The following is a 21,535-nucleotide window of genomic DNA, read 5'->3' as shown; positions in this document are numbered from 1 at the left end:
AAGTCGCTATTTCAAGTCTATATAAGCCTCAATAAATACGAGAGCTGTGGTGGTGGTCTGCTTCCCGTCTGCCAATCAGAGCGTTCTATTTTTCCGTTTTCTTTCGTATTCTTCGTAAAGCTCACGCATCCTTCATTTGTCGTTACTTCTTGCCTCACAGTGTATTAGTAAGTGTCTTCTACTGGTAATAATAACCGTGTTTCTATTATTTTGTATCATTACAAGTAGTATTGCGAGAGTGGCTCCGTTCTTAGTGACAATTACCTCAGCACAGCCTTCACCAATCAGCGCCAAGTATTCAAGTCACGTGATACTCTCTCCTCGCCGTCTCCTCAGCCATTCGCCCTGCGCCCGCTGACGTGACGAGTCCCCGGTTGTGTTACGGCGGTGAAGCGGTGTTGCGTCTGTCCCTTCCGGGCATGTTGTGGTGGACTGCGGTGTGGAGGGAGAGGTGGATGTGAGTATGGCCTGGTGGTGGATAGGGAGGAGTGGATAGTGGAAGAGAGATGTGGAGAGTAGGATGGTGGAAGGGGGAGGTGGAGGTGGCTATGGCGGACGTGACTGGATTAAGGTGGTGGTTGTGGTGGTGTTTGGTATGGTTGGAATGGTTGTAGAGGGTGTTGGTAGTGATGGTGAACGTGACTGGCTTATGTTAAAGGTGGTTGTGGTTGTTGGGGATGGTGGTGGTTGTGTGACAGTGGTGGGTGCAGCGGATGCAACTGTGTTGTGGTTGTTGGGTGTGGTTGAGGATTACGATGGTGGTGGTGGAGGTGGTAGGTGGCGTTGGTCGTAGTCGGAGCGGGCTAAGTGGTGGTGGTGGTGGTGTAAAAAGGTGTTTACCGGACGGAGTGGAAGTGGTGGTGGTGGCGGTGATACGATTATCAGGGATGAGAGAGAGAGAGAGAGAGAGAGAGAGAGTGTGTGTGTGTGTGTGTGTGTGTGTGTGTATGTGTACTCCTATAATCAGCAAATTGCAGTCACTCGTTCGCTGTCTCACCTCCCTGTTTTAGGCTTTCTCTCCCTCCCCGCTTCCTTCCTAGCCTGCCCGCCACCCTCTCCCCGCTTTTCCCTGCCTGTCCTCCCCTGCTCCTCGTGTCCCAGGTGAGTGTTGCCTTATTTGAGTCAATGTATAATGGTTTTTATTTGAGATTGAAGCTCCACACGTAATGAAAGGTAGTAATCTGTGGTTTTGATTACTATTATTGGACTATTTATGTAAACTTACTTCTATTACTATTACTTCTATTTATGTAAACTTACTTCTATTATGAAAACTAATTCTATTAGGAAATGTGTATAAACAATTTCATCTATACAATGACCTGTGTGATGTGACGTTAGTGTGTGTGCGAGAGAGAGAGAGAGAGAGAGAGAGAGAGAGAGAGAGAGAGAGAGAGAGAGAGAGAGAGAGAGAGAGAGAGAGAGAGAGAGAGAGAGATTGACAGCAAATGAACCAATATTTTAACTTTCCTGACTCTGATGATGAAAGTTATATGACTGAGGCTGCAGTTAAGTAAGTTGAGAAGCTGAGCAGATAAATATGAGTACACCACCTGTCTGTCTGTCCGTTTTTCAGTCAGTCAGTCAGTCGGTTGATGGAGGAATGGTGGAGAGACCAATATGTGTCTGTCTGTCCGTCTTTCAATCAATCAGTCAATCTGTTGTTGGATGACTTCTGGAGAGAGCAGTCTGTCTGTCTGTCCGTCTTTCAATCATACAGTCAGTCAGTGAGTCAGTTGATGGAGGAATGGTGGAGAGACCAATATGTGTCTGTCTGTCCGTCTTTCAATCACACAGTCAGTCAGTCAGTCAGTTGATGGAGGACTGGTGGAGAGAGCAATCTGTCTGTCTGTCCGTCTTTCAGTCACACAGTCAGTCAGTCAGTCAGTTGATGGAGGACTGGTGGAGAGAGCAATCTGTCTGTCTGTCCGTCTTTCAGTCACACAGTCAGTCAGTCAGTCAGTTGATGGAGGACTGGTGGAGAGAGCAATCTGTGTCTGTCTGTCTACGTGATGCTTCCCTCCGCCGTTTCATTACGTAGACAAAATACATGAAAGGGAAATATTGGTTTTATGGACAGGTGTGGTGGTGGTGGTGGTGGTGGCGCCATTAGTAGTATTCAGGTGTCATACCTGTAACGTAATAAGGAATGAAGGCAGGACGTATGCGATGGCAGCTTGAAGGTAACAATTGGTGATGGAAGGTGGTGGTTGGTGGTGGTGGTGGTGACAGGGGCTGTGAGGGCTGCCTGTTACCACCACCTTCACTATCCCAAGCGCACATCTCTCGCTGACCCTTCGCTCCCCCGTTCTTTCCCTGCCCTCAATTCATCACCCCCCCTCTCTCTCTCTCTCTCTCTCTCTCTCTCTCTCTCTCTCTCTCTCTCTCTCTCTCTCTCTCTCTCACTCTCTGTCTCTGGATTTAGCCGGCTATCCTCTCAGCCTCATCCTTCACGTACTGCTTCCCTCCCTCTCTCAACCATTCATCCTGACTCACTCCCATTGTTTCCTCAAGTCTCTCTCTCATCCCTCATTCATCCTTTTATTCTTATGCTTCCATCATTCACTCTTCCTCTCCTTCCTCACTCCTGTCTCTCTGATATTCACTCACCCTCAACCATCTCATCTACTTTCACCCCCATTCCTCCCTCATCCCTTCCCATATGGTTCTTTTCCCCTACACCCCCCCTCTCTCTCTCTCTCTCTCTCTCTCTCTCTCTCTCTCTCTCTCTCTCTCTCTCTCTCTCTCTCTCTCTCTCTCTCTCTCTCTCTCTCTCTCTCTCTCTCTCTCTCTCTCTCTCTCTCTCTCTCTCTCTCTCTCTGCAGACGAGTGCAGTTGTGTTCTGAGTCAGTTTTTCTAATGTTTGTGAAGTGGTTGGCGTGGGTAGCAGGGGCGTGGAGGGCGTCACGCTGGTAGTGTAGAAAAGAAAGCGAGAGAAAAGTGATGCATCACTGGTGTTTAATACTTGAGTGAAGTACTGGCGTCGTAAAGACCATTTCTGTCCATTGTGATTTCTGAGTTTAAGTAATGAGGCTTTGTAATGGGTCGTTTATCATTTATTTTATTTTTCACGTGGACAAAAATTGTGCTTACTTTATATATATATATATATATATATATATATATATATATATATATATATATATATATATATATATATATATATATATATATATATATATATATATATATATATATATATATATATATATATATATATATATATATATATATATATATATATATATATATATATATATATATATATATATATATATATATATATATATATATATATATATATATATATATATATATATATAAGTAAACACAATTTTCCTTCACATCAAGTTGTCATCAAAACCTGCTCCATTCATTCCATTGCCAAACTGAGACCATGTACCCTGACATATTAACAAAAAAATAAATAAATAAAAAATCCCTTTACCTTTCTCTACTGAGAGAGAGAGAGAGAGAGAGAGAGAGAGAGAGAGAGAGAGAGAGAGAGAGAGAGAGAGAGAGAGAGAGAGAGAGAGAGAGAGAGAAAGAGAGAGAATGGTGGCCAGAGTAAGACGAAGGAGAAAGCAAGTTAAACAAAACAAATGGAAAGTGAGAGAAAAGCAAGAAAATACAGATGAAAAGAAAATCTGCGGTAAAAATGCACCGCTGAAACAAAAACGAATAAGAAAGTGTAATGAAACGATGAGATAATTTTGTGTTTTTGTGAGCTAGCAATTATGCTGCACCCACCCTCTACCACTACTACCACTACTACTACTACTCCTACCACTGCAATTTATGAGCAGTAGGTGACAGAAACGAAGAAGCGCAAACACCTGGAGATAGGTGAGCTTGATAGGAAGTTACAAGTAGAATATGAAGCAAAACTCAAAGTCTCACTGAGAGAACTTGAGAGGACTGTGAAGAACAACTCATGAACATTACGCCCTAAGTGGACGACCTGTACGAGGCCAAGGTGAGAGTGAGAGTGAGAGGGGAGTAGGTAGGTGACGGATTTGAACTGGAGAAAGATTAGGGTGGAGAGAATTGAAGGTTGTAACTTCTAGGGACATTGGGAGGGAGTGAGAGAGTGAGAGGGGAGTGGGTAGGTGACGGTTTTGGACGTTAGAAAGACTACGGTGGAGAGAGTTATATAAAAAAAAAATGGTGTTATATTAAGTAAAATCAGTCAATATTTAACACGTCAGGCGCCACACGCACCACCGCCGTTACATTTCAGACTATTCAAAGTTGCCGTGTGTACCACTGGCCCAACATTTATCACTTTTCTTCCCTTTTTTTTTTTTAACAATGAATTCCATTAAATAATGGGCAAAAATGAAACGCAAATCTTTTAAACAAATGTTGATTATTAATTATCATAATTTTTAATGAGGCAAATATAATAATGGTAAAAAAATGAAAGAGTATCTTTTGTGAAGTGACATTGTAACTGGTCAAAATACAAAGGTGGAACTCTAAATGGTAATAATAAAACTTGTCTCAGTCACGGCTCAACATATAGATGTAGTATCCTTAACAACTGTCATCTATATATTCTTTTATTATAAAGCAAATCTGTGATTGCAAAACAACATAACATTTTTACCTACTCTTATTGAAATCATTACTATCATTTCTTGCACAAAGGAGAACTTTTCCTGTAACAAATGAAAGCCTGTGTCCTGTTTGCAGCTGCACAAAGAAAAGGGTTTATCCTTCAACATTCATATAAACAGCTTCTTCATTCCTTGTGTAGTGAAAACAGTGACTCAAGAAATGATTGCAGCAAATGTGTGAAGGTCGCTATTGATGGAGAGAGTGCTTTCTTTCAGAACATAGGAGGCATACATGTACCTTCCCATCACACTGATCACATACACTCTTCACTCTCCTACCTTTTCAAGCTGCACTTGTCCGTCCTTCATTCACACTAAAGATTTGACAGCGCCCTCTGCATCTTTTTCCCGCTCTTCTAGAGTGACCTTGCAATCCAACAAGAAAATGGTGTTCTCTTACCTCCCAGAGAGAGAGAGAGAGAGAGAGAGAGAGAGAGAGAGAGAGAGAGAGAGAGAGAGAGAGAGAGAGAGAGAGAGAGAGAGAGAGAGAGAGAGAGAGAGAGAGAGAGAGAGAGAGGGAGGGGGCTACAATAGCCCCCTCCCTCCCTCTCTCTCTCTCGGTTTGTCTGTCGGTTTCTTTTTTTTCTATTTTGTTTAATCTACTACTACTACTACTACTACTACTACTACTAATAATAATAATAATAATAATAATATTCGTACTACTACTACTAATCGTACTACTACTACTACTAATCGTACTACTACTAGTACTACTCGTACTACTACTACTACTTCTACTACTACTACTACTACAACAACAACAACAACTAATACTACTACTACTACTACTACTACTACTACTACTACTACTACTACTACTACTAACACATCTACTACCACCACTACCACCACCACCACCACCACCACCACCACCACCACCACCACCACTACTACTACTACTACTACTACTACTACTACTACTACTACTATCACCACCACCACCACCACCACCACCACCACCACTACTACTACTACTACTACCACCACCACCACGAATACCACCACCACTACTACTACCACCGCCACAACCACCACTACTACCACCGCCTCCACTACTACCACCGACACTACCACCACCACCACCACCACCACCACCACCACCACTACTACCACCGTCACCACTACTACCACCGCCACCACCACCACTACTACCACTACCACTGCTACCACCACCATCACCACTACCACTACTACTACCACCACCACAACCAACACCACCAACACCACCACAACCACCGCCACCACCACCACCACCACCACCACTACTACTACCACTACCACTGCTACTACTACTACTACCAGCACTACCACCAGTACTACTACTACTTTTACTGCTACTACTACTACTACTACTACTACTGTTGCAGGTGACCCATGAACTACCTCTAACAATGGTGATGAAGAACCAGAAGTGGGTTGTAGGTGACGAGATAACTATCCCAGGTCATCCCGGAAGTGGCGAGGTGACCCCATACAGCTCCACAAGGTCGTGGAGGACGCCAGATATAGCCACGTGGTCGCCTACACTCAGCCATCCACCTCACCTGCCCCAGACTGCTACCCGGACACCATCCAGCCACAAGAACCCAGATAAGCACTTCCGGGGTCCTTGGTTGTGGTTAGCTAGCTAGTTTGTTTAGGGGTCACTTGCTGTACATAGGAACCCTCCTCGGTCTGCTGCTATTTTTTTTATTTTTATTTTTGAGGTGTAACGCTGTCCTCTACGTGAGAGTGATAGTGTTTATCTTTATTTATTTATTTTTTTTTCCTGAAGACCAGTTCTGAGGTTATCTTGGAGGTTAATGGAGAAGAGTTCCTCACACCTGTGTTTGTTGTTTTATTTTATTTTTTTATTGGTCACTTTTTGTTTTTTGTTGTGATTGTTATTAATTTTATTTATTTGTATTGAAATATGTGAGTGTGAATGCAGCACAATATATAAAGGTGTGCATTCCAGAGTGAAAGGAAGGCGTGCCTATTTAATCACCAGATTTTGATTGATTGAAGCAAATGAAAACTTTGGTGTGAGTACCTTACAAAGACACTTGACAATACTAATGTCACCTCACCTCGTGGTTTCACCTTAAACCTACAAACATTGGCTGGACACAAGGTCATAGAAATAATTTATTCTCATTTATTCTCATCTTTACAAATTACAGTCCCTACACATCAAAGTAACTAATCACCTTTATTCATCCACTTGAGGGGGTTGAAGGATCGCTAGTCCCATATTAAATTGCCTGTGTTCAACTCGCCTCTCCTCCCTCATTTACTGACCAATTCATTTAAAAAATATTTTGATCAGGAAAGTTGCAAGAAGAATGTCTGCTATCTTTTTTTTTTTTGTACGGTAAGATTTTTTTTTCGATGAAAAAGTAAAAAAAAAACTGAGTGTCAAATATTTACTTTCAAAAATTTGTCAGAAATCAAAATCAGTTACAAACAAAAATGACGACAGCAGACTTTGTTCGCCTCTCACAGCTTGATAAGCCGCAATGGCCCATCTGTGTGTAACACCAATAACAACGGAGATCATTTTTATATGCAAAAATCCGCCATTTTAAGTTATGTCAAAGTTTAAGGGGTGACTATAATACACCTATTGCAGCTAAGGAGTTGAAATTCACATGATATATACATCACAATATGTTGAAAAACAGATATAGATTAATTTAGTTACTACGATTGGTTTTGTACATAGGCCTAAAGTAATTCATGATTTCACCCTTAATTACCCGGGGGGAGGGGGGAAGGCGGGTGAAAACAATTTTTGTTATATTTCGACTTTTAGATCAAAACCAGTGTTTAACTGTTTGAAATAAATAAAATATTAATGCAAAAGATATCTAATGCAGACACATTGACTATTTCCTAGATTTACGGAAAAATATTTATCTTATTTTTCGTATATAAATTTGAAAAATATAGTTAGACCTAAAATTACGTACTCTCTAATGTTGTACGCAGCAAAAGAACCGTAGATATTCATAGGAGACTGAGGAAGAACGGGTACGCCAGAAAGAAAAAAAAAAAAGTCATGTCTCGCAGCGGGCGAAACCGTGAAATTTCATAACAGAAGACCTCATTACAGAAGGGGATATATATATATATATATATATATATATATATATATATATATATATATATATATATATATATATATATATATATATATATATATATATATATTTATCTATTTATTTATTTATCAAAACGTTACATATATAAAAAATGGGGGAAAAAATGTAGAAAATAAAAAAAAAAAAAAAATTCATATCCGGATCGTACAACGACACCCTTGATGCAAAACATGTTTGCGCGCCTGACGATGTTAAGACACACGACACACACTTCCCTTGAGAAAAGATGATAGCCTTCACGAGTGTCTTACTATTTCTTTGCAGAGCCCCTCTTCTTGATGACGACGCGTACACTGTCAGCTACACTTTGCAGTGTCTCACTTAAATTTTTCTCTATCTTTGTATCTCTCCATTTCAGATAAATTGTTATCTTTCCAAGGGTTGAGAAGAACATGGTCGTGGTTCAAGTGAAGCCACTACAGCCACTCCCTGACAAGCCTTCCACACCGGTGAGTGTTGTTCAAGCATGTATTAGTATTGCTAATTCCTTATTTCCTAGAACATCTACCACTATATAATGGAAATGTCTTTCCAACACAAATAACGTCAAGGAAAAATAAACTCTACACTAACTAAGTGATGAAAAACGTAGTAGCATCATCCGCTGCACAAAACAATACAGCAGCGAAGTGACACTGCCAGGACTTGAACCAACACCTGCCTGCCTCACTGACACCTGCCGTGGTGCAAGGGAGTGCCGAGGCCTGTGCTGCCACCACGCTGAGAGAGGGAGGAAGAGAAGAGCATCAGAGAGGAATGACCGTGGCAGGAAGGATGGTGTGTTAGGTGACTGGTTCAGACAGTGACAGTGGACAGAAGAAATGCTGGAGAAAGATTAGACCACAGGTGGTTCATGTTGTAGTTGTTCAAGATTTCGAAGAAAACTTTTTTTCCTAGACAGACAGTGACAGCAGACACACAAGAGACGATGGTGTGGTGGACAAGAGGATGCAGGGAGACAGCAGACAGAATGGAAGCTACAGATGAAAGAAGAGCAGGTCAAGCCGTGGCAGCAGACACATAGACAGACAGATTGGATAAGAAAGAAGTATTATTTAGTGAGGTAAGGAACTGTACAACCCTTCACAGTGCTGACTACTTGATAGCAGAGGTGGTTCATGTTGGTTCAGGATTTGGTTTGAAGCTGTTACGTGAAAAGAAAAGTCTGAGGAACGAGAGGTTGTATTGTCACTTGTCAACAAAGTGGCAGAGTATTGCTATAACATTTATAGCCAAAGCTGTACCAGCTGCCTGCGTGTGTCATGTCCATTGTGTACTTACAGTCACCTTTGTCATGTCTACGCTAGTGGAGGAGAGGGAAGAACAACCTTTGAATCGTCCAGGGTTAGAGTTTTTAGCAAAGGTTTGAGCGAAGAGTTCAGCTTTAGAGATAGATGTGATAGCAGTGGTGCCATCTGGTTGAAATAAAGAAGGGAAAGGAGAAGCAAAGTTATTATAGATGTTTTTGGGTAAGTGCCAGAAGTCACGAGGGAGAGTTAGATCTTGAAACGTTTTGACACTTTCTGTTAATGAAGGAGTTTTTTTTTTGGCTAATTGGAGAACAGACTTGGCATGGCAGAAATGTAAAGTGCATTAGATTCCGGTGATGGAAGAAGGCTTAAGCACCTTTGGAGGGCCACCTCTCTATCATGTATAGCACGAGAACAAGCTATGTTAAACCAAGTTTAACTTTGGAAGGTTTAGGTCGAGAAAAAGAGTGAGGAATGTACGCCTCCATGCCAGACACTATCACCTCTGTTATGCGCTCAGCACACAAAGACGGGTCTCTGACACGGAAGCAGTAGTCATTTTCCAAGGAAAATCAGCAAAAGTACCTCCATGTTCCCCCAACTAGTACAGGCAAAACGCCAGTGGCACCTTCCTTTTGGGGGATCCTGAGGAGGGATTGGAGCGATAGGACAAGATACAGATATGAGACTGTGATCGGAGGAGCCCCAACGGAGATAGAAAGGGTGACAGCATAAGCAGAAGGATTAGAGGTCCAGGAAAAGGTCCAAGAATGTTGGGCCTATCTTCAAGACGGTCAGGAATACGAGTAAGGTGTTGCACCAATTGCTTTAGGTCGTGGAGAATAGCAAAGTCTAAGGCTAGTTCACCAGGATGGTCAGTGAAGGGAGAGGAAAGCCAAAGTTGGTGGTGAACATTGAAGTCAGTCTCCAAGAATTAAGATCTCTGCAAAAGGGAAGAGAGTCAATGTGCTCCACTTTGGAAGTTAAGTAGTCAAAGAATTTTTCATAGTCAGAAGAGTTACTTTGAGAGGTATACAGCACAGATAAATTTAGTTTGAGAGTGACTCTGTTTTCGTACCCTGGTGGTGGAAAACTCGGAAGATTCAAGAGAGTGGAAAGCAGGTTAAGTCAGTGCGCACATGAACACAGCATCCAGCTTTGGATCGAAAATGAGGATAGAGAAAGTAGGAGGGAACAGAAAAGGGGCTACTGTCAGTTGCCTCAGACATCTGAGTTTCAGTGACGAAAGGATGATGAAGCTTAATAGAGGAGAGGCACTGTTCTACAGATTGAACGCGAATGTTGCAGAAGTTTATGAAGAAAAACTGAGAGGGGTATCAAGACATTTAGGGTCGTTACCAGAAGAGCAGTCTGACCCGGGGACAATTGTGGTCCGCTCACCAGATGGGGTCTCCGAGGCTGGTGTAGGAGTGTGCTGTAATAATTAGGTGCTGGTAGTTGTTTTGTGTGCAGGAAGAGAGATATCTCCATGACTATAACGTTTGGTACGATTGAAAACATCCTTTGGTTTCCACAGATATGTACACACTATTAGTAATAGTTTTCACCTGTAGCACCAGAAACAGTCTTCCTCACACGAACCGTTTTACTGCCGGGACTTGAAGGCTGATGAAGCAGTGCGGCGGAGGTCACGCCTCTCAGAGTGTTTATACTTGTTGTCAACACCGCCATAACTAATACAAACTCTTTAGTGCAGGTAGTTAAATAACTGCAATCATTGTTCCAGATTCCTAAATTCACAAAGTGCATAACTCATTCCAAGTTTTTATTGCAGATAATAATATTATTAAAGTTTTAGTGAAATAATTATTCCTATTCCTAATGTTGTGTGGTGCATTATCTCAGACAGGACCACTGGAAGCTGTCAGAGTGCTGTGGCACGTGGCAAGAACCAAGTGTTCAGGAGCACACACTGTCCCTTCACCAGTCAGCAGGTTACGAAAAACAATGCAGTATTTTGTTGAGTAATCAAAGTAATAAAATGTAAATGATAAAATGTCAGTACTGATTTAGAGTGTCACACTCCACCATGGCAAAGACTGCCGGCTGAGTAATATTCAAGTTGTATTAGTGAGACTCAATGTTAATTATAAGGCAGGTGTAACAAAAATAGTTAAAAATGTATCATAGTACAAGAAAATGACAATTCAAAATGTAAACATATCTTTAACAAGTAGACTTGAATGGTCATTAAGTAGTACAGCAGACCCTTCCTACAGTAAATTCACTATTATTTGTAGACTGGCCTTATTTGTCTCTCATTATTTTACTTTTCTCATTATTCTGTCTTGTTTTATCATCAATACTTGAGTGCCTTCATTTATCTCTATTATTGTGACTTTCTCTCATTATTATGTTGCTCATGTTGTCTACCTCTCATCATCTGATGGACTGCTCGCCTTCACAGGTCTGGGCGGCTTGGAAGCCTCACTACAAACTGAAGACCCGTTCACTTGAAGGACACAGTTGGAGTTATTTTTAAACGAGAGCTTCAGGCAGAAAATTCGAGTGGATTTTCAACTCTAAAAATAACTTTTTTGGGGGGATATTTTGAACCTTCTTTATCTTGAAAAATAACTCCAGATATTATGACTCTAGCTGGAAGTTGACCTGAGCAATGTAGGGTTTGCTGCAGTGAGATTACCAAGGCACGAGTGTCTGGGATTTAAAGATGATGGATAGGTGTCCTGTGTGCTGCTGTGCTGGGAAGAGAGGAGCAGCAGCAGTCGTGGGGCTCTGTTGCTGCTGTCACTGGTGCAGCTGTTCACTCCTGCAGCTACCTTCCCTCAACATACTGTGTCTTCCCTCACCTGCAATGAACAACTATGAACAATACTTCTCCTGCGATGAGGAACAGTGAATAACACTCTCTCTCTCTCTCTCTCTCTCTCTCTCTCTCTCTCTCTCTCTCTCTCTCTCTCTCCTCTCTGCTCGTCTCTCCTCTCTCTCTCTCTCTCTCTCCTCTCTCTCTCTCTCTCGCTCTTCTCTCTCTCTCTCCACAGTATGTCCCCCACAGTATGTTTACAAACCCACAGTGACTCTCCACAGCCCCTCACCAAACAATTGTCTCCTTCACACACACACACACAAATGTTAGAATCTTGTAGTGTCTACAACAAGGAATGGAACCGAAATCGACAAGCCAAATTTTCTTCCAGCCTGCGTGAGTGTAGTGAGGCTCAATGTGTGTGTACAAGTGAAGAATATATATTAGATGCTTGACTAAAAAAATATGAGGCTTACACAAAAATACAGGACACAACTTGAGTGTGGTGAGTCAAAGGTGAGTCAAAATGCTCAACTTTGAATTAACTTACAACAAAAACTAACTAAATAAAACACACTATAAAGAAATAATCTCATCAATTAACACTGAAAAAAATATATATATACACCAACACAAAATAAATAAATAAATAAATAAATAAATGAAGACTAAATCAAGCAAATTAATCTGAACGCTAACACACAAACCAACATAGTCGTATATTTTTTAACACTACGGGTGAAGAAAGATAATGAAGCTTTAACATTGAGTGAAAGAGAGAGAGAGAGAAATTTGTGGTCTTCCTAAATTCTCTCTCTCTCTCTCTCTCTCTCTCTCTCTCTCTCTCTCTCTCTCTCTCTCTCTCTCTCTTACACAAACAATAAAAAAACACAAAAAGTAAATAAACAAAATACAAGCAAATAATAATAGCCGTCCACACCAATCCACATACACCAAGCAATCCCAATCCAGCCAATCACGAGCCAGCAGCAGACACACCGAGAGGATTGGGAGAAAGAGGAAAAAGAAAAAAAAATGAAAAATAAATGGATACCGGGAGAATAAGAAAAGAATAAGAAAAAAAAAATGGCGAATCAAGAGAAAAATGAGAAAAATAAAGGAAAAAAATACGAATAAAATCAAAAGGAAAAAAATGAGGGAAGAGAAAAAATGGGGTGAGGAGGGGAACACTTAGGAAAATAAACCAAACAATAGGGCATTACATTGTGATTACGTATAGCAGGGATGGATTATGAGAGAGAGAGAGAGAGAGAGACGAGAGAGAGAGAGTGAGAGAGAGAGAGATCTGCTCAGGAATTTAATTTTGTGTTGGTGGTTTACGCTCTCTCTCTCCTCTCTCTCTCTCTCTCTCTCTCTCTCTCTCTCTCTCTCTCCTCTCTCTCTCTCTCTCTCTCTCTCTCTCTCTCTCTCTCTCTCTCTCTCCTTACAACAGTTTTGTTTTTCTGTTTTCTCTCGCTCTTATCTTTCGTTGAGAGAGAGAGAGAAAGAAACATTATTATTACACACACACACACAAACACTCTTTTCATAGATAAGTTAACGCTTTTAATAAAATATATATATATACTATATATATATATATATATATATATAAATATATATATATATATATATATTATATATATACTATATATATATATATTCATATATATATATATATATATATATATATATATATATAAATAACCCTTTCTTTTTACCTTATCTATCACAATAACCCTTTTCTACCTCCTATTCCTTCCCTTCCAAATGAAACCGAACCATTAAGAAGTATCACTTGCTTCTCTCCTGTAACTTAATGAAACGCTCGAATTAATTCATAAGGTGCGCAAAGGAGCTTAATTAATAAACAGGAAAGATTAAAAATGCATTGTGGGGAAAAAAAAAGGTGAAATATGAATGAGTTTGAGGAAAGGTGTGTGTGTGTGTGTGTGTGTGTGTGTGGTGTGTGTGTGTGTGTGTGTAAGGTAATGAGTTTTTTAACTGAAGAATGTAAGGTATTGGATCCGAAAGCATAAGAGATTTGTAACGGTGTCACATAATTAATGATAATATGTATTGTATTTATAATGCCTTGCCTGATTAGCAATATAAGTGTATGTATACATATATGGATAAGTGTAGATAGTGGGTGTTGGCGCATAAGGGTGGGGCGGATATGATCACACCACCCTACGTCACACACACACACACACACACACCATGGAACTTTCCATACTCCTTTTATTGCCATGGATAAGTAATCGGTAGCACCTACATTACAGTATCTAAGTATTCTCCATAGTTAATCTCTCCCTAATGTATTTTGGCATGTATTACTCTTAGCTATAAGTAGCTTTTCCCTTGCCTTATTTATGTAATTAGAGAGTAATAATTATGAATATATTCATGTACTGTGAGTGCGGTCAACCCGCCCCTATGTCTAATGTCAGCACTTTTTGGAAGGCGCTAAGCGTCCCTTGTGCCGGCTCCGGCAGTCTCTTGCCAGGGTGTAACGCTGTACCACGCAGAGGACATCCGTTGTCCCGTACGCGCCACACCCTTCTCCAGAACTCTGTACATATATCTAAATATACCTATTTTTATACGTTCACCTTTGACATTCACCTGAAAACCACAGAAACTCACCAAGAGTGACTTTACCTATTATATAAAGGTAAGAAACTAATGAACAGTGTCCAGTGGTAATTGATAATTCAAAACCACACCGGAACAGATTGAACGCCCTGAGTGAAGCGGTTACAGGTGTCTATTGTTCCCGTGGTTGATATACTGAGACAACTTGTTCGCCACCTTGCAATTAGAGACGTGGCAGTGAGGCTGGTAGATACCTATCAGCGTCAGCATTTTTAATTGTCTGCGATTTCCTGGGGCAAAGGGGTGTCTTAGCTAAATTTGAAATCGATGTGCAGGAAAAGTACAGCATGAATTGCTGCACAAGTGTATCTAAAATTAAAAACATAACCCTTAATATTAATATTCATACTTACTGGTGTATGATAAGGCTTTGTTAATTGAATTATAAGATAAAACTAAGAATAGGTAATGATTTTTTTTTTAAGTAAGTATGAACAGTAAAAATAAAAGGATGTTGATTTCGGCTTGTGCATTTTATCTGGGAATGTTGAAAAATATCAGATATCACTGACACGTCCTGTATATGAAAGTAATCAGTGAAATAAAAAAAAGAACAGCACCGCTGGCGGACGTACGACGTACTTATCTTGATCATGATTCTTCAGTTAAAAAAAGCGCCGCACGCCGTTAGGAAGGAGTGTAAAGTGTAAACAATAGCCTCTCAGTTCTGCCGATACAAAGGCCTTTACTTTGCTTTACTATATCCAGAATAGGGTATAGCTCGTTCTTTCGGGAATTTTCTTAATTCCGCTGTAGTCCATGATTGTGGCGGTGATGTATCCATTGTGCAGGGTAGTCGAGTAAGCGTGGTCCTGTGTTTTGGTTTGCTCGCTGCCCAAGTACCCGAGGATAGTGATCGTACCGCAAAAATAAAGTCTCTGATACAAAATTATATTTTCTTTACATTAAATGGATTTGCCTGTTGTTTAGTATATGAAAATGCAAGTATATATTAGTATACTTCCATTGAGGTCAGTAGAAAATTACAGATTGCATGCCTTGATACACTTATAGGCTCTTTTTAAGAATATCATCTGAAATTATGAATAGAGGCTCAAACAATGTCATGTGCTGTCAGTTATCACGAAATTAATTGACTTAAAATTCAGACGCATTACTGTGCAACGATACACCTTTGTAAGCTTGTAAAACCTTGCCCCCAAAAATATTTATTTTCCGGCGAGAATTAAAAATTCTGGCGCTATCTGGTATCAAAACGCTCACTGCGACGTCTCTAATTTCCTATACAGGGTGTAACGCGAGTTTCTGCAAATACTGAAAGAGGTGAAAGAACGTTTAATTCTAAGTAGAAAATGTTCTATGCACATATGCATTTTAAGGCTTTGTTTACCCGTCAGAGGATTTGAAAATGTACGGGACTCGTGGGTGTGCTCTGTGAAATGACGGACACACGGTTGTATTGTCGCAGCCTCGGAGGTGCCACTTAGTCATATTACGAATGGTTTAATATTACATTATCTTATAACAAGACAAATGGGATTACAAAGCATGTAATTTACCGATAAGCGTTACAGGACAACATTATTGCGGTGATTCAGACCTCATCTAGACTACGCTGTGCAGTTCTGGTCCCCAAATTACAGGAAAGATATAGGTCTATTAGAATCAGTACAGAGGAGAATGACTAAAAGGATACAGGGTATGAGGAGTATTCCTTACGAAGCGAGGTTTGAAGCGGTTAAATTTACATTCTCTAGAGAGACGTAGGTTAAGAGGGGACCTGATAGAGGTCTTTAAGTGGTATAAGGGTTATAACAAGGGAGATGTAAGCAAAATTCTTAGGATCAGCAACCAGGGTAGAACAAGAAATAACGGGTTCAAGCTTGAAAAATTTAGGTTTAGGAAGGAGATAGGAAAAAATTGGTACTCGAATAGAGTGGTAGATGAGTGGAACGGACTCAGTAATCATGTAGTTAGTGCTAGGACACTAGAGAGCTTTAAGAGAAGATTAGACAAGTTTATGGATGGGGATGATAGGTGGAAATAGGTAGGAGTGTTTCATACAGGGACTGCCACGTGTAAGCCTGGTCGCTTCTTGCAGCTTCCCTTATTTCTTATGTTCTTATGTTCTTATGATTAAAAGTACTTCTGTAAAATGCTACGCGGCATCATCAAAGCGAGGGAGGAGGGCGGGTGGGGTAGCCTGCCCTTGCGACCTTGAAAACAGCTGAGAGATGATGCCACGTAGCATTTTACAGGAGTACATTTTATCACCGCAATAATGGTGTCGTGTAATGCTTATCGGTAAATTACATGCTTATTTATATCATTTGTCTTGTTATAAGATACTGCAATATTCCACAGCCTGCAAAAAATAACATTAAACCATTCGTAATTTGAACAAGTGGCACCTCCGAGGCTGAGACAATGCAGCCGTCTGCACTTCACCTCACAGCTACACGCAGGGCACAGCAGCGAGTCCCATACATTTTCAACTCCTCTGACGCACGTCGCCCACCACCAGGGTCAGAGGGTCGGACATGATGCAGAAGAAGGCGCGGGAGCCGAAGTATTTATCCGCCGTCCACCGCTCCCCGTCGCTGAGAAAGCTGCTCCTTGTGTCACAGCTGAGGAAGAGAGAGGCGAGGGATAGGTCACTCCTGCAGGAACACCAAGTAAGAACGAACACCAATAGACATGGCCACTCGGAGGGATACAAAGGAAAAAACAAGAAGTAAAAGATAAGGACCGGAGGTTGAAATCACTCACACATGAACAAACAGTAATAGATAAGAGCACGGAGTTTAGATCACTCACAAAGAAATACAAATGAAGAACAAACATATCTAACATGCATTTTGGTTCTTCCGAGGCTGTCTGTGATAAAGTACACTGAGCAATCTTGTAAAGTGGATGTAGGCTGGAAAATGCAAGGATGCAGGCACGGTGAGAGAGGGAGGGAAAGTGAGAGGGAGGGAGGAAGGCAGAAAGGAGGGAAGGAAGGAACGTAGGAGAAAAGAAAGGAATAAATAAAAGCAAAGCCTCCCCCACCAAAAAAAATAAATTAATTAATAAAATAAAATAAATAAATAAATAAAAGTAAAACGGAGAAAAAAAAAAGAAGAAAGGAAGGTGTGAACTAAAGGAGAGGGAAAGGAAGAAACGGAAAAGAAAAGGAGAGAAATCAAATGAAAGAAAGGAAGGCAGGAAGGATAAAAAAAAAATGAAACAATGGAAAGGTAGAAAACGAAGAAAGGAAATCAGATAAATACAAAAAGGAAGGAAGAAAGAAAGAGGAAGGAAAACGATGCCATACGTAATGAGAGAGTTAAACCAAAAAAAAAAAAAAACAGACAACACTTGAATAGACAAGAGAGAGAGAGAGAGAGAGAGAGAGAGAGAGAGAGAGAGAGAGGAGAGAGAGAGAGAGAGAGAGAGAGAGAGAGAGAGCAGGAGAGAGAGAGAGAGAGAGACTAGATAAACAACATCCGAGAGTGGTGAGCATGGGGGAGGCTGGAGGGTAGTGAAGGAAGGGGACAGGGGAATGGATGAGCAGGGCAGGGCAGGGAAGGAAGGAAGGGCAGGGAAGGGAAGGAGGAATAATGATGGAAGAAAGGCAAGTGAGGGAAGAAGGACGGTGAAAGAGGAGCAGTGAAGGAAGGAGAGCCAGGGGAAGTGGAGGCAGTGAAGGAAGGAGAGGGGCGTGGAGGAAGAATAGGGACGTTGTTGTAACCCAGCAAACAACAAGAAATGAAACATGTAACAAGAAACAAGAATGAAACAAAAGTGAAGAAATGAAAAAGGGAAACGAGAAGTAGAAAGAATAAATGAGGGAAGAAGATGATAAAAACGACAGCAGGTATCAAGAAGCTATCACCATCCTGACAGATAAGAGACGAGACGTGACCACCGTGGAGAACAACAAGATGCGGTGAGTCATCACAACACTAACAGAGCCGGAGATTAGCACAACATTACAAGAAGAGGTACTCAGGTGGCCATCACTGAATTAGTATACGAGGGAAGCAGAGGTCACCGGAAACAGGTGACATGGACAACACGGACAGCCGGCACACCACAGGAACCGCCGCCTCCTTGTTCCTGATTAGAAGATGCGATTACCAAAGTAACTCGAGAATGAATCTTACTGAAAGTTAAGGAAAAATAAACTGTGTGATCGAAGTACGGGGAAGATAAAATTAATATAGTTACTTGAAAATGGATCTTGCGGAAAGTATATGAAATTGAACCATATGACCAAAGTATGAGAAAATAAATATATTTACTCGAAAATGATTCTTATTGAAAGTTACAGGAAAATGCCTCGAATGATCGAAGTAGTGGAAAATAAATGTTATAGCAACGGAAGCCTTGTTGGGGCAAAAGGTCGCTCTAACATCACGCGTATATTACAAGGTGTAGGAGACGGGAATAGACAGAAACAGAGAGAGGGACAAGCTAGACACAGCTGTCAGACCAGAGAGGGTCAGGATGGGCAAGCCGCCTGTCGCAGTACCAGTAAGTAGAGCCACACAGTTGTAATGCAGTCACAGTAAAATGTGGGTGTTATATATTGACAGAGAGGGATTGGGTGGTGTAGGATGTGTTCCTCAATGAATATTACCTGCGAAGTTTCTTTATCGGTGCTTGACAGTGGCATGTTATTCATTACATATCTCGCCTGAACATTGTTCAGGCGAGATATGTATTGTACACTTTTCTATATTGAATCTCATCCGCCATTTTCTGCCAAGCTTGTTAGTCTATTTAGGTCACACTGGAGTTCCTGCCATTGTGACACAGACGTTATTCTACTTGTTATCTTGGTGTTGTCTGCAAATTTACTTATTTTGCAATTTATCCCTTCATGAATATCATTAATGTACATTATAAAGAGTACTGGTCCTAATACAGAGCCTTGAGGAACACCGCTGTTTACCTTTTGCCACTCTGACTCTTTTCCATTTATCACAACACGCTGTTTTCTGTCAGAGAGCCAGTCTCTCAGCCATTTCAGGGTGTTTCCGGCAATGCCGTGAGCTTTTACTTCACTGGTGAGTCTCTTAAGGAGAACAGTGTCGAAAGCTTTCTGGAAATCAAGGTAGATAATATCAACAGCTTTTGTCTCGTCATGCGAGTTAAATAGTAAGTTCATTAAGCAGGAACGCTTGGTTCTGAAACCGTGTTGCGAATCATTTATGATTTTGTTTTCTTTTAAATATTTAACGAATTCTATCTCTGATTATTGTTTCCATTAGCTTGCACACTACTGAAGTGAGACTGATCGGCCTGTAAATGGCTGGGAGAAATTTATTTATTTTACTTTATTTTTTTTAAGACTGGCGTGACATTTGCTAGTTTCCATTCGTGGGGAACTTTACCCGCTAGTAAAGTTTTATTGAATAAAATTGTAAGCGTTTCACGAGCTCATTTCTTTCTTCTTTAAGAAGCCTGGGTGATATCTTGTCTGGCCCGGCTGTTTTGTTTACGTTCATGCTCTTCGTGACTCAGAGGATTTCACTTTCTGTGATGGTGAAGTCCGGCAGCGTGGTGCCTCTTGACTGAGTCGAAGGGGTCGGCAGACTGCCCTGAACATCCTCAGTCGTGAAGACTGTTGAAAATACTCGTTCAGGGTGTTCGCCATGTCTGTTTCGTTTTCTATTTTTGTGCCATTTTCTGTTATTAGTGGACCAATCGTTGATGTTAAAACCCTTTTTGTTTTCACATAGGAGGAGGAGGAGGAGCAGGAAGCGAAAAGGAAATACAACAAAAACAACAACAAAACAAGCATCAGGGAGATGAAGAAGCAAACAAAGAGAAGGAGGAGGAGGAGGAGGAGGAGGAGATTATACATCGTTGGCTTTCAGAAAGGAGCGTAAAAAGAAGCCAGCGTGTCAGTCTTACTCCCTTCCTACTTTCCTTCCCTCAATCCCTCCCTCCTTCCCTCCTTCCCTCCCCTTTCTCTTCTCCTCTTCCCTCCTTCCCTCCCCTTTCCCTTCTCCTTCACAGCCTCTCTGGTATGAAAGAGAAGTAATTCTTACTTTTTCCTTCAATCGCTTCCTCTGTTTTGTCCTCTTTCTTACACGCACTTGAGAGAGAGAGAGAGAGAGAGAGAGAGAGAGAGAGAGAGAGAGAGAGAGAGAGAGAGAGAGAGAGAGAGAGAGAGAGAGAGAGAGAGAGAGAGAGAGAGAGAGAGAGAGAGAGAGAGAGAGAGAGTGTGTGTTACAAGTTACAAGGAGTTACAAGGAAGAGAAGTACTCCGGAAGGCGTTATGACCCATACAGGGGAGTACTGAAAGAGACTCAAGCTAAGTTAGAAACACATGTCCAGGCGACATCGAGTCTACGTAGGCAGCACCTCGTCGAGTCTTGTCTTGAACTGCTCTACAGAGTTACTATTGACGACATCTGAGGGAAGCGCATTCAAACGACTGCAGATTTTGTAGGAAAAGAAGTTCCCACAAAGATCTCTGTTGTAACGCTTCAGTTCAAGTTTGTAGCCATTGTTACGAGTGCGCCCCTCACTCAGCTGGAACAAGCACCTGTAGTCCACGTTGTCAAAACCTCGAAGTATCTTAAATACCTCTATGAGCTGACCACGAAGCCTTCTGTTCTCCAGTGAGAAGAGGTTCAACTCCTTCAGGCACTCTGTATAACACATGTGTCTAAGCTCAGGAATCAGTTTGGTCGCCCTGGCCTGTACTCTCTCCAGTCTTGTGATGTTTTTACGGTAAGAAGGACTCCAAAACTGAACTACGTACTCCAAGTGTGGACGGACGAGAGAGTTGTACAGTGATAGTACTATTTTTTTTTTTTTTACAATATCCAAACTGTCTCTTTATGTAGCACAAAAGTTTCTGAGCCTTCTTCTCTACAGCTATACACTGCTTCGAGAACTTGAGGTCATTGGTAATAACTACACCCAAGTCTTTCTCCGAGTCAGTGCTCTTCAGAGCCTTTCCCTTAAGAACGTACTCATATTGGGGGTTGCGGTACCCAATGTGCATGACCTTGCACTTGGCTGCATTAAATGGCATCTGCCATTTGTCTGACAACTCTCCCAGCTTATGGAGATCAAGCTGAAGTTGTTCTACTTTCTCCGGAGTCGAAACGT

The 21,535-nt window shown here is 41.2% G+C and overlaps 2 long non-coding RNA genes across 4 annotated transcripts in view; one reads left to right on the top strand and one right to left on the bottom strand.

The window, feature by feature from the left end:
- Positions 1-312: 312 nt before the first annotated feature.
- LOC135095180 (uncharacterized) lies at positions 313-11,953 on the top strand. 3 transcript variants are annotated; one of them, XR_010264101.1, is made up of 6 exons: positions 338-457; positions 1,011-1,101; positions 5,990-8,214; positions 8,663-8,828; positions 10,882-10,970; positions 11,444-11,953. It is a non-coding gene; the product is annotated as an uncharacterized LOC135095180 (long non-coding RNA). The 3 variants fall into 3 exon arrangements; XR_010264102.1 differs by lacking the exon at positions 1,011-1,101 and having other exon boundaries at positions 313-457; XR_010264100.1 differs by lacking the exon at positions 338-457 and having other exon boundaries at positions 546-1,101.
- LOC135095181 (uncharacterized) overlaps positions 11,710-21,535 on the bottom strand; it is a 26,375-nt gene continuing 16,549 nt past the window's right edge. The window contains exons 4-5 of the long non-coding RNA XR_010264103.1: positions 16,910-17,049; positions 11,710-11,846 (exon numbers count right to left, since the gene is read on the bottom strand). This is a non-coding gene — a long non-coding RNA (uncharacterized LOC135095181). The remainder of the gene's footprint in view (positions 11,847-16,909; positions 17,050-21,535) is intronic.

This window comes from Scylla paramamosain, chromosome 48 (genome assembly GCF_035594125.1).
Source record: "Scylla paramamosain isolate STU-SP2022 chromosome 48, ASM3559412v1, whole genome shotgun sequence".
Taxonomy (NCBI): domain Eukaryota; kingdom Metazoa; phylum Arthropoda; class Malacostraca; order Decapoda; family Portunidae; genus Scylla; species Scylla paramamosain.
This window is presented reverse-complemented; position numbering and strand designations above follow the sequence as displayed.